A 13,874-nucleotide genomic window follows, 5' to 3' on the forward strand; every position below is an offset into this window, starting at 1 on the left:
GCTTAGAAGTGGCAGTGGTGGTACCCAGCATCTCTGTAAAGTCTGACATCAGCTCTTCTCTGCAGGAGTTCTATTAATGAACAACTTTTTCTAGGAGTAAGTTTGGAATGATGGAATGCTCGAGATCCCAGTGTAAGGAGGCTGACCTGAGGGAGTGTTTATTTTCCACAGGCTGCTTCCCTCCCAGGGCTCGGAGTTGCTTAGCAGTTCTCCTTCTGAGAGTGCTGAAGTTCAATCAGGGGCTCTCCCCTGTCATCAAGGAGTTGGCAGAACAGGACGCTGTGGGGATCTGGGCTGATCAAAGGGAGTTCTTCTGCTCTCTGTGGTATGGCAGGGACTCCCCTTACTGCTATGGTGTTTGCATATGAGAATGGAGAGAAGGAGGGAGACAGACAGAAAGAAGGCCAAAGATGGTGCAGCAGCTATTAGCTGGAGCAGAACTCCTTAGCATAACCCAGGTCAGATAAAGCTTGTTGATCACTGGAGACTCGCCCCACTGCTTTTGCTCCTTGCAATAAGGGAAAGTTGTGGTCTAATTCCCTGCATGCCACATCTTTCTTTTCATGCCTTTGAACTTCAAGCTACAACATCTGAAAATGGCTAGGCTCATGAGTAAAAAGCAGGGGGCTGTTTGGCGTACAGTCTCTCGGACTCCTTTTAGTGTAACGTTAAATGTTCTTGTTACATGATCTTTTCCTGCATCAGCCCTTCTGGGTGCCTCCTGTGGGTGATGGGCAGGTAGAGGAGGGAATGAGGTTGCAGTGATAGCTTTTCAGATGGCATGTCACCCTCTGAAGCCCCTGCCTTCTCAACAGGATACAAATTGCTGCTGCTCAGAGAGAAACTCGGGAGCCAGCCCTGGGTTGGGGCTGATGCTGCTAACCTAGGGGAGGCTCTGGTCCCTGAGATAATTAGTACAGTGTTGTGAGGGAGCACGTGTTAATTTGTCTAAGGATATGGTGTTTCCATATCTACAACTGCAGTCCAAGGAGGAAAAAATACTTTAATTTGCTGCTCCAGATGAGTGTGCAAATATCTGATTGTTTTTCAAAAGTTAGAAAGAAAGCAGTGGGAGAGGTCCTCACTGGGGAAGCTTCAGACTCCTGCCCAGACTCCGGCCTTCATAGGCACCATTGCTTCCTTGTGATCATAACTTCCTGGGAACAATGAATCTCAGTCAACTTCCGGGTCAGGATGTCAGTTCCTCTAGAGTGAAGACGAGCCAGTTCTAGGAGGTTGCTTGGCAGGAAGACAGATGATCGAGCATCTCTGTTGGCCATAGGACCCAACTTTGGGACCTCTTCCTCCATATTCCTCCATAACATGAGTAGTAAGTCATTGTTCAAAAACTGCTCTGGGCCCCCTGGGATTTCATGGGGGCAGTGATATTGTAGGTAGAATTTGCTCCTAATGGATGTTATGGCATTTGGTGAAGGTTTAATCCCTTACCTTGCTCTGTGTCAGGGTTTTGAAGTTTCTTTTGGCGTCCATTTTCATTTCCTGATTCCTGAGTTGGGTTATCTTTTTGTGTTTTATTTTTTTCTGGGCTGACAAATGGGTTAGCTCCCTGGTGCTCACTTCCTGTGTTCAAGGAGGATAAATGATCTTGAAATACTGTTCGGTGGTACATTGCAGCTCAGGATGCTGTGGTGCTAATCAGTGGGGTCAGCGGCTCACCTGGCAATCTCATTCTCCCTCCCTCCTCCTCCTTCCCTTCTTTCTCCCTTCCTTCAACAAAGAGCTATGGAAAAATTCCTGTAGAGCCTTCTTGCTGGCTACTGGGGATATTCTAGTACATGGACAGCCATTGGTCTCTGAAGCCCATGATAAAAGCATAAGATAACATCTTAAAGTAAATAGAATGATCCACATTGTAATAAATACTTTTATCCTTACCCCACTGGTAACAGGGTGGTGGGCGAGGCGAGCAAGCAGGTTGGGGACACAGGGACTTCATTGCCCTATTAAGAAAGATACGCATCTGTGATATATTTCAGCATTTAACAATTTTCTCAGTGTGATACTTCCTACAGATGTGTGTGTGTGTTTAAATGCAGGAAGTCTCTGGGTTGCAAAACTTCCTACTTATGGACAACTTTTACTGCTGATAAATACTGTCTAGTCAGTTCTGACTCATGTTGTTGTTGTTGTTGTGTGCCGTCGAGTCGGCCCCGACTCATAGCGACCCCTCCTTGGGTTTCTGAGGCAGTATCACTACGGAAGTAGGATTGCCCAACCTTCCTTCCGAGGAGTGGCTGGTGGGTTTGAAGCGCCAGCCTTCTAGCAACCCTATATACATATACTCCTATATACTCCTATACTCCTATATACCCCATAGGAACCAAGCACTGCCCAGCCCTTCCCCAGGCTCATAACTGCTGCTCTGTTTGAGCCCACTATTGCAGCCACTGTGTCAGTCCATCTCGTTTAGGGTCTTCCTCTTTTCCGCAGACACTGTACTTCACCAAGCATGATGTCCTTCTCTGGGGATCGGTCCCTCCTGATGACATGTCCGAAGTAGGCAGGAGGATGTCTCATAATCTTTGCCTCTAGGGAATATGGGCTAGCAGATTACAGAGGGAACATATGTAGGGCTTTTATGCAAAGACATACTAGACCCGTCTCAGGTGTGGAAGAGGGCCACGGAGCATCCCTGTTACAAGGTAAGTTTTTCTCTGTCCTCCCAGGCCAGGTTTGTTTTCCTCCTGACCCTTCTTCCCCTTCCCAGAGGACACTGCCCTCCCCGGTAGTCTCCTCACTGCCAATGACCACGTAGGCCCCCCGGAGGAAGCCTGCTCCCACCAAGTTCGTGAGCCTGCACTCCCGCCTGCTAATGCATTCATAATAGAGACACTCATGGCTGTGACCTACCTGCGTCAGTGCACACTAATCATAAGAGGTCATTTCCAGCAGATTGCCTGGTGATCGACATCCTTCCTGGCATCCAGGGAGGAGGACACGCACTCCCTTCACATCCCATAAGCAGATGGCCCACGAGCGTAATCACACCCCACAGCCCTGCAGGTCTGGCTCGAGGAAGGGGAACCTCCATGCCTTGCATGCAAAGTGGGGCTCACTCCCCCACAGGCCCCATGCCACCTGCCTGCTTTCATTTCAGAACACAGTTCAAGCTTCCACTGACCGTCTTTGTGTCCGTTTTAAACTGATTGTACACACATCTCTCTGAAGACCTTGAGGAACTGAGCATCACCTGCACCTGAGTTCCACCAACAAGCACCATATTTTCCAGGCCCTTTGATTCCCTTCCCGCCTGTCCCTGTGATCCCTGTCCAACTCTGTCCTCCTCAACTGTGACTCTCACAGGCTTGTGATTTGGCAAGAGGGTTTCTTCCCTTATATTTTAACTTGACCATGTTACTCTATCATCTTCTAAAATAATAATTTTTAAGGCATCCTTGGGTGGAGCAGTTACGCACTTGAGTACTAGCCAAAAGGTTGATGGTTTGAACTCACCCAGAGTGCCTTGGAAGACAGGTCTGGAGATCGGCTTCTAAAGGGACCACTTTGAAAATCCTGTGGAACAGTTCTACTTTGCACACATGGGTTTGCAGTCTAATACAGAGGGTCATGCCTCAGCTATGAAAAAAAAAAAAATAGACTTCTAATCCAAGAGGAAGCCAATTCAGTACCTGGACAAAGCATTAATTTTTAATGGCTGCACAATGTGTCATGGGAATTTCTGTTTAGCTGTATCATTATGGAATATCTGGGAAGTTTTGTTCTTTTTACCAGCACAGGTGTCACCAGAGTTAAGGACTTAGGACTTGTGGAGTTTTCTTTCTTACAGTAATGAGTCAGTCAGAGGGTATCAGCATCTTTATGACTTTGGATGCATATTACTAAGTCATATTTAAATGTGCTGTGCTAATTTCAGCCAGCTCATTGTCTTTTGGACTTTCCACTCTTAGCTGCTTATTGTTTATTTGCCCATAATGAGGACTCAGATCCCATTTGAGTAGAGTTTGGTAATGGAGTTGGAAAGATCAGTCAGATTGAATCTTTACCGTCAAGGAACTCACAGAATGGAGGGGGAAACTAGGTAGAAGAGAATCCACTGCCACGTTACCTGGCAGGAGGGCAGTGCTGGTTTAGTGGCAGAATTCTTGCCTTCCATGCGGGAGACACAGGTTGGGTTCCTGCCAACGCACCATGCACAGCCACTACCTGGCTGTCAGTGGAGGCTTCCATGTTGCTGTGTTGCTGAACAGTTTCAGCAGAGTGTCCAGAGTAAGAGACTAGGAGGAAAGACCTGGTGGTCTAGTTCCAGTGAAAACCCTGTGGATCACTTTGGTCAGATCTGCATCTGATCATGGGGATGACAAGGACCAGACAGTGTTGTATTATGTGTGGGGTTCCCGTGAGTCAGGTGCCGACTCGATGGCAACTAAGAAGAACAGCAACATGGGACATGACAAGTGTCCTAAGAAAAAGGAACCTCCAGGATACAGAACACATAGATTCTTGTTCAGGGCATCATTTATGAGTCCTGTGCAATCCAAGAGATCCACTGAGCTGAGATGAAGGTCTCATTATCACTTGACACGGTTTTGGAGCTGCTGCATATTGGGGATCTGGTGGTTCCCTCTTCACCTGGATCAGTATTCTACCCATACGTTCATGCCTGAGAACTTTATTAAATACATTAGTTCCCAGTGTGTTTTAAGGGGCATAAAAATCCAGTTGCCTCGACTGGGCTCCCATCAGATTGCAGGCTCTCTGGTGAAAGCGACTCTGTAAACTTGCTGTTATGAAGAGCCTGGAGACGCTACATCTGTACTGATCTCCCACAGTGCCCCATGTGTCTTTGCATCCTGTACAGTAGCCTTCACAGTACCGAACTGTACATGGCTGACAGAACTGGCCAAACCTACTAGTCCCCTTGCGAGAGCTTTGATCAGAATTGGCCCTATGCCTTTCCTGTGACACTCTTCCTTACAAGAGTGGTGCTCTCACTGTGTAAGGCAAGGTGTGGAGTTGTTCCTTCCTTCCTTCCTTCCTCCCTCCCTTCCTCCCTCCCTCAAATGCCTAGTCCATGCTGTTCTGTGCGAGACATGTCACTCGCCACCAGGGATACAAAGGAAAACAAGAGGAGTGTGCTTCCTACATTCATGGAATTTGCTTCCTACTTCGTGGAATTTATAGTCTCCTGAGTAAACAGATCTTAGGTAAGGGTCATACAAATAAATGCATTAAAAATTCCAATGAACGTTATGAGGCACAGCATGGTATGAGAGTGGGCAGGGTGCCGTCATTTAATGTAGGTCAGTGAAATGACATTTAAGTTGAGACATTCTGAGGAAAGGCTCTGGGAATGGAGGACATTTCGTTTGGCTCTTTTAAGGAATTAAGAGAAGGTGGGAACGGAACAGAGCACAGGGTGGGCATGTGGCATATGATGGGGTTGAAGGAGTGGACAGATTTCAGATTTTGTCCTAAATGCCATGGACAGCCATTGAGATATCTGACAAAGTAAGGATCAGGATTGTTGTCGTTGTTGGGTACTGTCAAGTCAATTTCAACCCACGGTGACCTCAGGTAACAGAGCAGAACTGCCCCATAGGGTTATCTTAAGGAGCTCTTCTGACACAATGCCTAAGACATTTGACTGCTAACCAGAGGTTTGGCAGTTCAAACCCACCAGCAGCTGTGCAGAAGGAAGATGGAGCAATCTACTTCTGTAAAGATTTACCACCTTGGAAACCCAATGGGGGTCACTATGAGTCAGAATCAACTCAATGGCAGTGATTTTGTTGTTTTTGTAGGGTTATCTTGGCTGTCATCTTTATGGGAGCAGATTGCCAGGTCTTTCTCATGTGGAGTCACTTGTAGAAGCTTTGAAGGAGGAGGAGAAAGTTGAAAGAGGTTTGCTCCGCTTGTCTGGGAGAGGATGGCCTTGGCTTGGACTAGGGCCACAGCCAACAGGGAAAGAAGCCAAAGGCTCCAATGCATATATTCAGTGTTGCATACAACCCAACCATTCACTCAATTCCTATGGCATCTGTGACCACCACTGGTGTCTTCTAAGTCTTTCAGAAATCGTAGGAGACTGGTTGTCTTTTCACTCTCCCTAGTCCTTTTCTGCTAGGGCAGTGGAAAAGCGTTGCATCTTCCCCATTAAAGTTTGCTTGGAGGCCGTCTTGTTGGCTCCTGTGCTTCTCTTGGCTGCTGTCTCTGGTTTACCTCAGATGACACCTTTTGTTTTACATAAGTTTCTCACGCATTGAAGGCTGACATTCTTAATAGTTCTGTCACCCGTGTTACAACAGACTGCTGCAAAGATACAAGCAATGCCTGCAGGAGATGGGGCCTTCTCAGCGGTGTGTGTAACACCAATGGGGTGCGAGGTAGCAGGGAAAATAATTAGTTTAGTTAGGCGTGAATGGAAAAGGAACTGAGACAAGGCTGGTACGTGGGTGCCTGGGAGGAGGGCTTGCCTGCCTCAGTTACGATTTGAGGAAGAATAATTGAATCTGCGGCCATGCAAATAAAAGTAATGTTAAGGGATGTTTACACCAACTTCTAAGGCAGGAGGAACTAAATGCAGTCCTCATGCATTTGCTGAGTGCTTATTACGTACTTGGCACTATGGGAGGCACTGTAGCCAAACCAAGGATGAATCATAGTCATGAGGCCTGAGTAAGACTTCAGACTCTCCTTGGGGAGTGGAGATTCCAGATCCTGATGCCTCAAGAACGTATCAGAAACATCGTTTCTGTTGGTGGTTCCCCTCCAGTCATCTCTGTCTCCTGGGACATCATGTGTAACAAACGAAACTGTGTGTCCTGTGTTATCTTCACATTCATTGGATGCTTGAGTCAACAATCAACCAAACTCACTGCCATCCAGTGAGTTTGGATTCCCACCCACAGCGACCCTCATCAGGTTCCCAAGGCTGTAATTCTTCATGGAAGCAGACTGCCTCATCTCTGTGTTGCAGAGGGGCTGGTGGTCCAACCACAGACCTTTTGGTTAGCAGCCTAATGCTTTAACCACTGCACCAGAAGAGCTGCTGGAGTAAGTGATGGTTGCAGCTATTTTGAAATGCTTTCACCCTGTAGGGGACTCCTCTCCCAACACTATTATCAGGCAGTATTGACTTAGGAGACATGAGGCTTAGCTGACTGATTCTCAGAGGCAGATCACCAGCCCTTTCTGCCTAGTCTGTCTTAGTGTAGATGCCTTGCTGAAGGCCATCTACTATGGCTCACCTTCTGGTATTTGAAATACCAGTGGCATAGCAGCTGGCATGACAGTCACATGCAACCACAGTGTGACAAACTGACAGGCAGCAGTGACCATAAAGGTTAAATGGCAGTTACAAATTACAGGAATAGTGGAATTAGTGCTAGCAGGGGTAGCAGTGCACGGCGCAGACAGGGCTGAGCCTGTGAGATGAGCAAGTTACTAGACCTCTCTGGTCCTTACTTGTCTGCTTTACAGAATCCTCATCTAATGGTGTGAGGTGCCGCTGCACCTTCGCAGACCCCTTCCCCAAACTGCATCCAGGTCAGGGCTGCATTGGTGATGCTGGAGACAGGAGGCAGGTGGAGGAAATGCTGCCCGTTAGCCATTGGCTCCTTTAGCACCTGCCACTTTGATGCTGTGTGCTGCCGAGTCAGTTCCGACTCACAGGGACCCTGTAAGACAGAGTGGATCTGCCCCAGAGTGTTTCCTGCGCTGTCATCTTTGAACCTTTATGGAAGCAGATTGCCAACTGTTGGTGTCATGGAGCCTCGGAGTGGATTTGAATCACCAACCTTTTGCTTAGCAGCTGAGTGCTTAGCCGTTGCACCACCAGGGCTCCTTACCTAGTACTTTAGTGAAAATATATATACGTACATGTATGTGTGTGTGTATATAGGTATGTGGATTGACACAGTGGCTGCAATGAGGTGCTGAAGCATAGCAAGGGTTGTGAGGCTGGTACAAGATCAGCCAGTGCTGTGTTCTGTTGTACATACAGTTGTTACGAATCAGAGCTGACTCAGTGGCATCTAGCAGCAGCAAGAACACAAACGTAAATATCCTAGATGTTTGGAGAAGAGTAAGTGCCAAAATGGCAAGGAGGCCACATCTCCTGACCTCCTCTAACCCCACAAGAGGAAGACAGAGTCACCATCAGTAGCCCAAGACCTATTCCTGCGAGGCCAGACATGTTGCCTCCCTCTAGCCCTTTCATCAACCGTTCCTCCCAAAGCACCCACCACCTCTCTTCTGGCTTTAATAATTCGCTGCAGTGGCCACACAGAACTCACAGATTACGGGGTTTATTAGGGAAGCACCAGGCTATAATTCAAGTTCAGGGAAAAAACGCTCAGTCTCTCTCCCAGCCCACCATCTCTCAGCCAACAATCTCTCACAGTGTCTCTCCCAGCAGCACGTGTCCCTCGGTGTCTCACTCAGCAGTGTGTGTCTCTTGCATCTCTTTCCCAGCTGTGAGTGTCTTAGGAGTGAGAGTCTCTTTCAGCAGCACGTCTTCCTCAATCAGCAGTCAGAGAGAGTTCTGCCTCTAGGAGGCCTCCTTTTGAGCCTGGCAGAGTGACCAAACCAACCAATAATAACATCAGAATTCTAAGCACCGAGAGAATGAGCCTCCCAGAACATTGTGTTGTGCCACGCCCAACAGAAATACCCTAGGTGGATAACATTTACAATCAGGAGCTCCTCAGTTGCTCATTCCACCACTGAGTCTACAAAGACTTATGGGTAGAAAAGCCACACTAAGTAATTTACTACACCTCAGTAAGCCAGCGTAAACCGTGGCATGATTGATGGAGAAACTGGATTGGAAGGGTAGGTAAGTGCAGGAAGAAATGCCCAACCAATCGTTTGTTGAGTGTGCCCTCTAAGTTACAGAGCATGTAAATCAGTGCAGCGAGCTCCCCAGTACAACACACAGGTGTTCCTGGCAGATCTTGTTACCTGCAGTGGTCTGCTGGTTCATTGTGCTTCATCACTGTCCCCAGTTCCATTCCATGGTCTCCAGGCTCAAACACTTTCCTATGTTATGTTCTTGTGTGCTGATCAGAGCTTGTTTTGGCATCTGAAACTTGTTTTTCTTAAGTTGTAAGATTTCTCCGTTTCTGGCCTGCTTTTTTTTTAAGCAGACAATTTTTAGAGCAATATTAGGTTTGCATAAAAATTGTGCAGAAAGTACAGAGTTCCCATGTAGCCCCTCTCCCCCTGCATAGTTTCCCGTTATTAACGTCTTGCATTGGTGTGTGATGTTTGTTACAGCTGGTGAACCAATATGGACACATCATTGTTGACCGAAGTCCAGAGCTTACATTAGCCTGCTCTCTTTGTGTCGTACACTTCTGTACATATACTAATGCCCGTATCCAGCATTACATATCATGAACAATTGCTCCACTGTCCTTATGAGGCCCTGTGTTCTGCCTGCTGTCCTTGACCCTGCACCGCTGCACCCCTGCAGCCACGGATCTCTCTCCTGCCTTTATCATTTTACCTTTCCCAGAATGGCATGTACCTGGCTGGAATCACACAGTATGGAGCTTTGTCAGCTGGTTTCCTTCAATTTGCAACATACACGGAGGTTCCTTGATGCCTTTTTGTAGCTTAATAGCTCATTTCTTTTCTTTGCTGAATAATGCTCCATTAAATGGATGTATGGGATCCCTGGTGGCACAATAGTTAAAGCGCTTGGCTGCTAACCAGAAGGTCGACACTTTGGACTCACCAGCTGCTCTGTGGGAGAAAGAGGTGGCATTCTGCTTCTGTAAAGATTTACAGCCTTGGACACTCTTTGAGGCAGTTGTACTCTGTCCTACAAGATCACCATGAGTCAGAATCAACTGGGAGCAATTTTTTTTTTAATATATGGTTGTACCACAGTTTGTTTATCCTTGCATCTATTGAAAGACATCTCAGTTGCTTCTAATTTTTGGCCATTTTCAATAAAGCTACTACAAGCATTGTACACAGATTTTTGCATAGACGTAGGTTTATCTGCTCACTGCAGTGAACGCCTTGTTTTGTATCGTACGGTAAATCTGTGCTTAACTCGAAGAAGCTGCTCCAGTCTCTTCCCAAGTGCCAGCACCATTTTGCATTCCCACCAGCAATGAACGGGAGTTCCTGCTGCTCCATGTTCTTGCCACCATTTGATGTTATCATTTCTTTTGGGATTTTAGCCATTCTAAAAGTTGTGTAATGGTATCACTTTTTAGTTTGTTTTTTTGTTTTCTGTCTTCTTTTTTATTTGATTTCCTCTTTATTATCATAACTTCTCATTTCCTCATTTTTTATCACTTGTGTAATTTTTCATTACCTTTTCATTTTTGATGTTTTATTGTTCACTCTATTCAGTGATTCAATTTTCTACATGCCTGAAGACTTTAAAATTTCAGTTAAAAACTCAGAAAGGGCTATTCTTATAAGATAATGTGTGCTATATTATTTTAAATAAGTAATGTGTTTAAATGTATATCTTACAGAAATTATGACTTGATTTTTAAAATATATAAATGAAACTTATAAAGTTTTTTCTTAAAATTATACATATCACCTGTCAGCTTATTATTTATCTATTGATAGAAGAGTTATTTTTAAATTTATTTTTTATTGTGATTAAGATGAAAGTTTACAGAGCACAGTGGTTTTCCATTCAATAATTCATACACACACACACACACACACGTATTTTAACTTTTTATTTTGATTTGGGTGAAATTTTACAAAGCAGATTCATTTTACATTCAACAGTTCATACACATTTTGTTTTGTGACACTTGTCACTTTCCTTGCACTGTGACATCACACTTCCCACTTCCTCCCCGTGGTTACCCTTTTCCTGTGTCCTTCTTGCCTATGCATTCCTGCTTCCTTACTTTTCTCCTTGTGCAAATGCTGCCCTTCTGATCTTCCACAGTTAATTCATCTAAGGAATGCACCTTACTGGTGTAGGTGTTCACTTCATAGTCCTGTCTATTGTTTGGCTGAGAGTTAAGCCGTGGGAGTGAGTTCAATTCCCGACCTGAAAGGTGACTCGGGGCCATGGTCTCAGGGCTTCACCAGTCTCTATCAGAGCAGTAAGCCTGGCCTTTTTTTTTTTTTTTTTTTAGTAATGATTTTGAGTTTTGTTCTATATTTTTCTCCCACTCTATCCAGGATCTCCAGTTTTGATCCTTTTCTGAGTGATTGGCATTGGTAGCTGGGTACCATCTAGTTCTTCTGGTCTCAGGATCATATTGGCTGATGTTCTCATGGTCCATTAGTCCTTTGGACAAATTGTTTCCATGCATCTTTGATTTTCTTTACTCTTCTTTGCTCCAGATGAGGATAGACAACAGCAATTCATATTTTGTTTTGTGACATCGATTGCAGTTCTCACAATGTGACAGCAGTCATCCTACTTCCTCCCTGTGTTCACTGTTTCCATTCATCCTTGTTTCCTATCCCTTCCTGCCTTCTGAGCTTTATCCCTGGGCAAATGCTGCCCTTTGGATCTTGCATGGTTCTTTGTTCTGAGGAGTGTGTACCTCCTTCACCTTATACACTTGTCTGTTGTTTGGCTGAAAGTTCAGCCACTGTGGTGGGTTCAGTTCCAGGCCTGAAGGGTGTCTAAAGGTCGTAATCTTTGGAATTCCACCAGTCTCTCAGATCACTAAGCCTGGTCTTTTTTATGCTTTTGAGTTTGGTTCTACATTTTCCTCCCACTCTGTCTGGGACCTCCTATTGTGACTCCCATCAGATTACTGGGTGGGACCATGCAAATAAGGTGTGTGTAACTCTAACGTGAGGATTGGTTAGTTTTGCTATGCTATTGGGCTTAAAATGAGCCCTCCTAGAGGCAGAAAGTGGGATCTCACTGCCATGAAGAGGGAAGAGCCAGAGTTAGAGTGAAGTACGTCCTTGGACACAAGGTCCCGGCACTGGGTCTCCTTGGCAGAGATCCCCGGCAGAGAGACAGCAGCAGTGAAACCTAGAGGCAAGAGTGGGATGTACCTAGGTGTACCTATTAGCAGAGCTAAAAGAGCTTTGTGACATTTGCCCAAGTAGGGCAGAGGCTAGGCCCAGAGGCCAAGGGCCAGAGAGGCATGCCTGAGGGCACAGCAGAGGGAGACTTACCTGATCTGAACCTGAGTTGTATGTAGCTTGTTACTTCCCTAATAAACCCCATAGTTGTGAGAATTGTCTCTAAGTTCTCTGTGGCCATTGCAATGAATTATCAAACCCAGAAGAGAATTTGTGAGTGCTGTGGGAGGGACAGTTGGTTTCAGAGATGGTAAAAAGTCTGGAGGCTGGCAGCATGTCTGGCTTTATAGGAATCAGCCTTGGGCTGTTGATGATGACTCAGTTTTCCCCTTGTGAGGTTGGAGGAGGTCAGAAGATGCTGCCCCTATGCCCTTTTCACAAATGCTTAAGACTCAGAAAGATTTTCTAGAGATAGATTTTAACAGTTGGAAAAAAAAAAATTGCCTTGATTAAAGAAGGAGATAAGAACTTGGAGAGGAAAAGCAAGTATTACTTCAGGGTTATTGAGAAACGCTAGTAGTGGTACTGATGAAGATAAGGACAACTTGTCAGCCACTTAAGAGAAGTAGTTTTATTAAAAGTCAGCAGAATATGCCAGAGCAGTCATGACACATTGAGAAGGAAGGGTCCGGATCCCATGGATTTAGGCACTCTCCAATCTGTGTATCTGGTGGGGGACATAGGGAGTTTTGTACACAGACCTAGTAAAAGAAGACTCTAGACAGAGGGCAGGCAGATAGATTTCTTCTTGCTTGCCAGTTCTGATTAGCAAAGGCTCCCTGTAGTTTTGTTGAGAAGAATCCATCTGACCTCAGTGGGAAAGTGCTGTGATTGATTAGCAATGTCTTCCAGGGATACAGGAAGAGGGGGTGGGAGCCCATGTGCCAAGTCTTACCATTCTACTCTAGATAGTAGAATGTTTCCTCCCGTGATCAGAAAGGGGAACTCTTTGCTCTCAAGCCCATATCTGGTTGACTTGATGCAGAAATATTAAGATCGATTAGTTTCATATTACTCTCCTTCGAGGAACGGCTGGTGGGTTCGAGCCACCAGCCTTCTGGTTAGCAGTCAAATGCCTTAGGCACTATGCCACCAGAGCTCCTTACTCTCAAGCATGTGAGAGCAATGGCATTCTAGTTTCTCAGGAATGCCATAGTTCTGTTGGAAATACCTAGTAGTGTTTCCAACTAAGAAGGACCTCTGGTGGCATAGTGGGTAAGGCATTTGGTTGCTAACCAGAAGATCGGCAGTTCAAACCCACCAGCTGCTCTCCAGGAGGAAGATGAGGCAATCTACTTATGTAAAGATTTACAGCCTTGGATGCCCAGTGGGGGTTGCTACGAGTTGGAATTGAATCAGTGGCAATGGGTTTTTTTTTTGTTGTTGTTGTTGTTGTTGTTTATTTCTAACCAAAAAGCTTATTTCTAAGTCTCTCTTCAACATAGAGGTTTAATTCTAGGAAAAAACGTTTAGGGAATACTGTTTGCATGGGGCTTAATCAGTTTATGCAATTGGAGTCGGCTGCTATTTGACACCGAATTGCGAACAAATCTGACTTAGATGAAGTCTTAGATGAAGTCTTAGATGAAGTACGGCCAGAATGCTCCTTAGAAGCGAGCATCGCATGACTTTACCTCTCGTACTTTGGTCAAGTAATCAAGCAAGACCAATCTGTAGAGAAGATATCGTGATTGCTGAAGTAGAAAGTCAGTGAAAAAGGAGACGACCCTTCATGGAATGGATTGATGCAGTGGCTTCAACAATGGGCGCAAGCATAGCAACAATAGAGGGGATGGTTCAGGATTGGACAGTGTTTCATTCTGTTGTATGTGGGGTCATTAGGAGTTGAAATGACT

This window comes from Orycteropus afer, unplaced genomic scaffold, assembly GCF_000298275.1.
Source record: "Orycteropus afer afer isolate SDZICR_OR568_19922 unplaced genomic scaffold, OryAfe1.0 scaffold00061, whole genome shotgun sequence".
NCBI lineage: Eukaryota > Metazoa > Chordata > Mammalia > Tubulidentata > Orycteropodidae > Orycteropus > Orycteropus afer.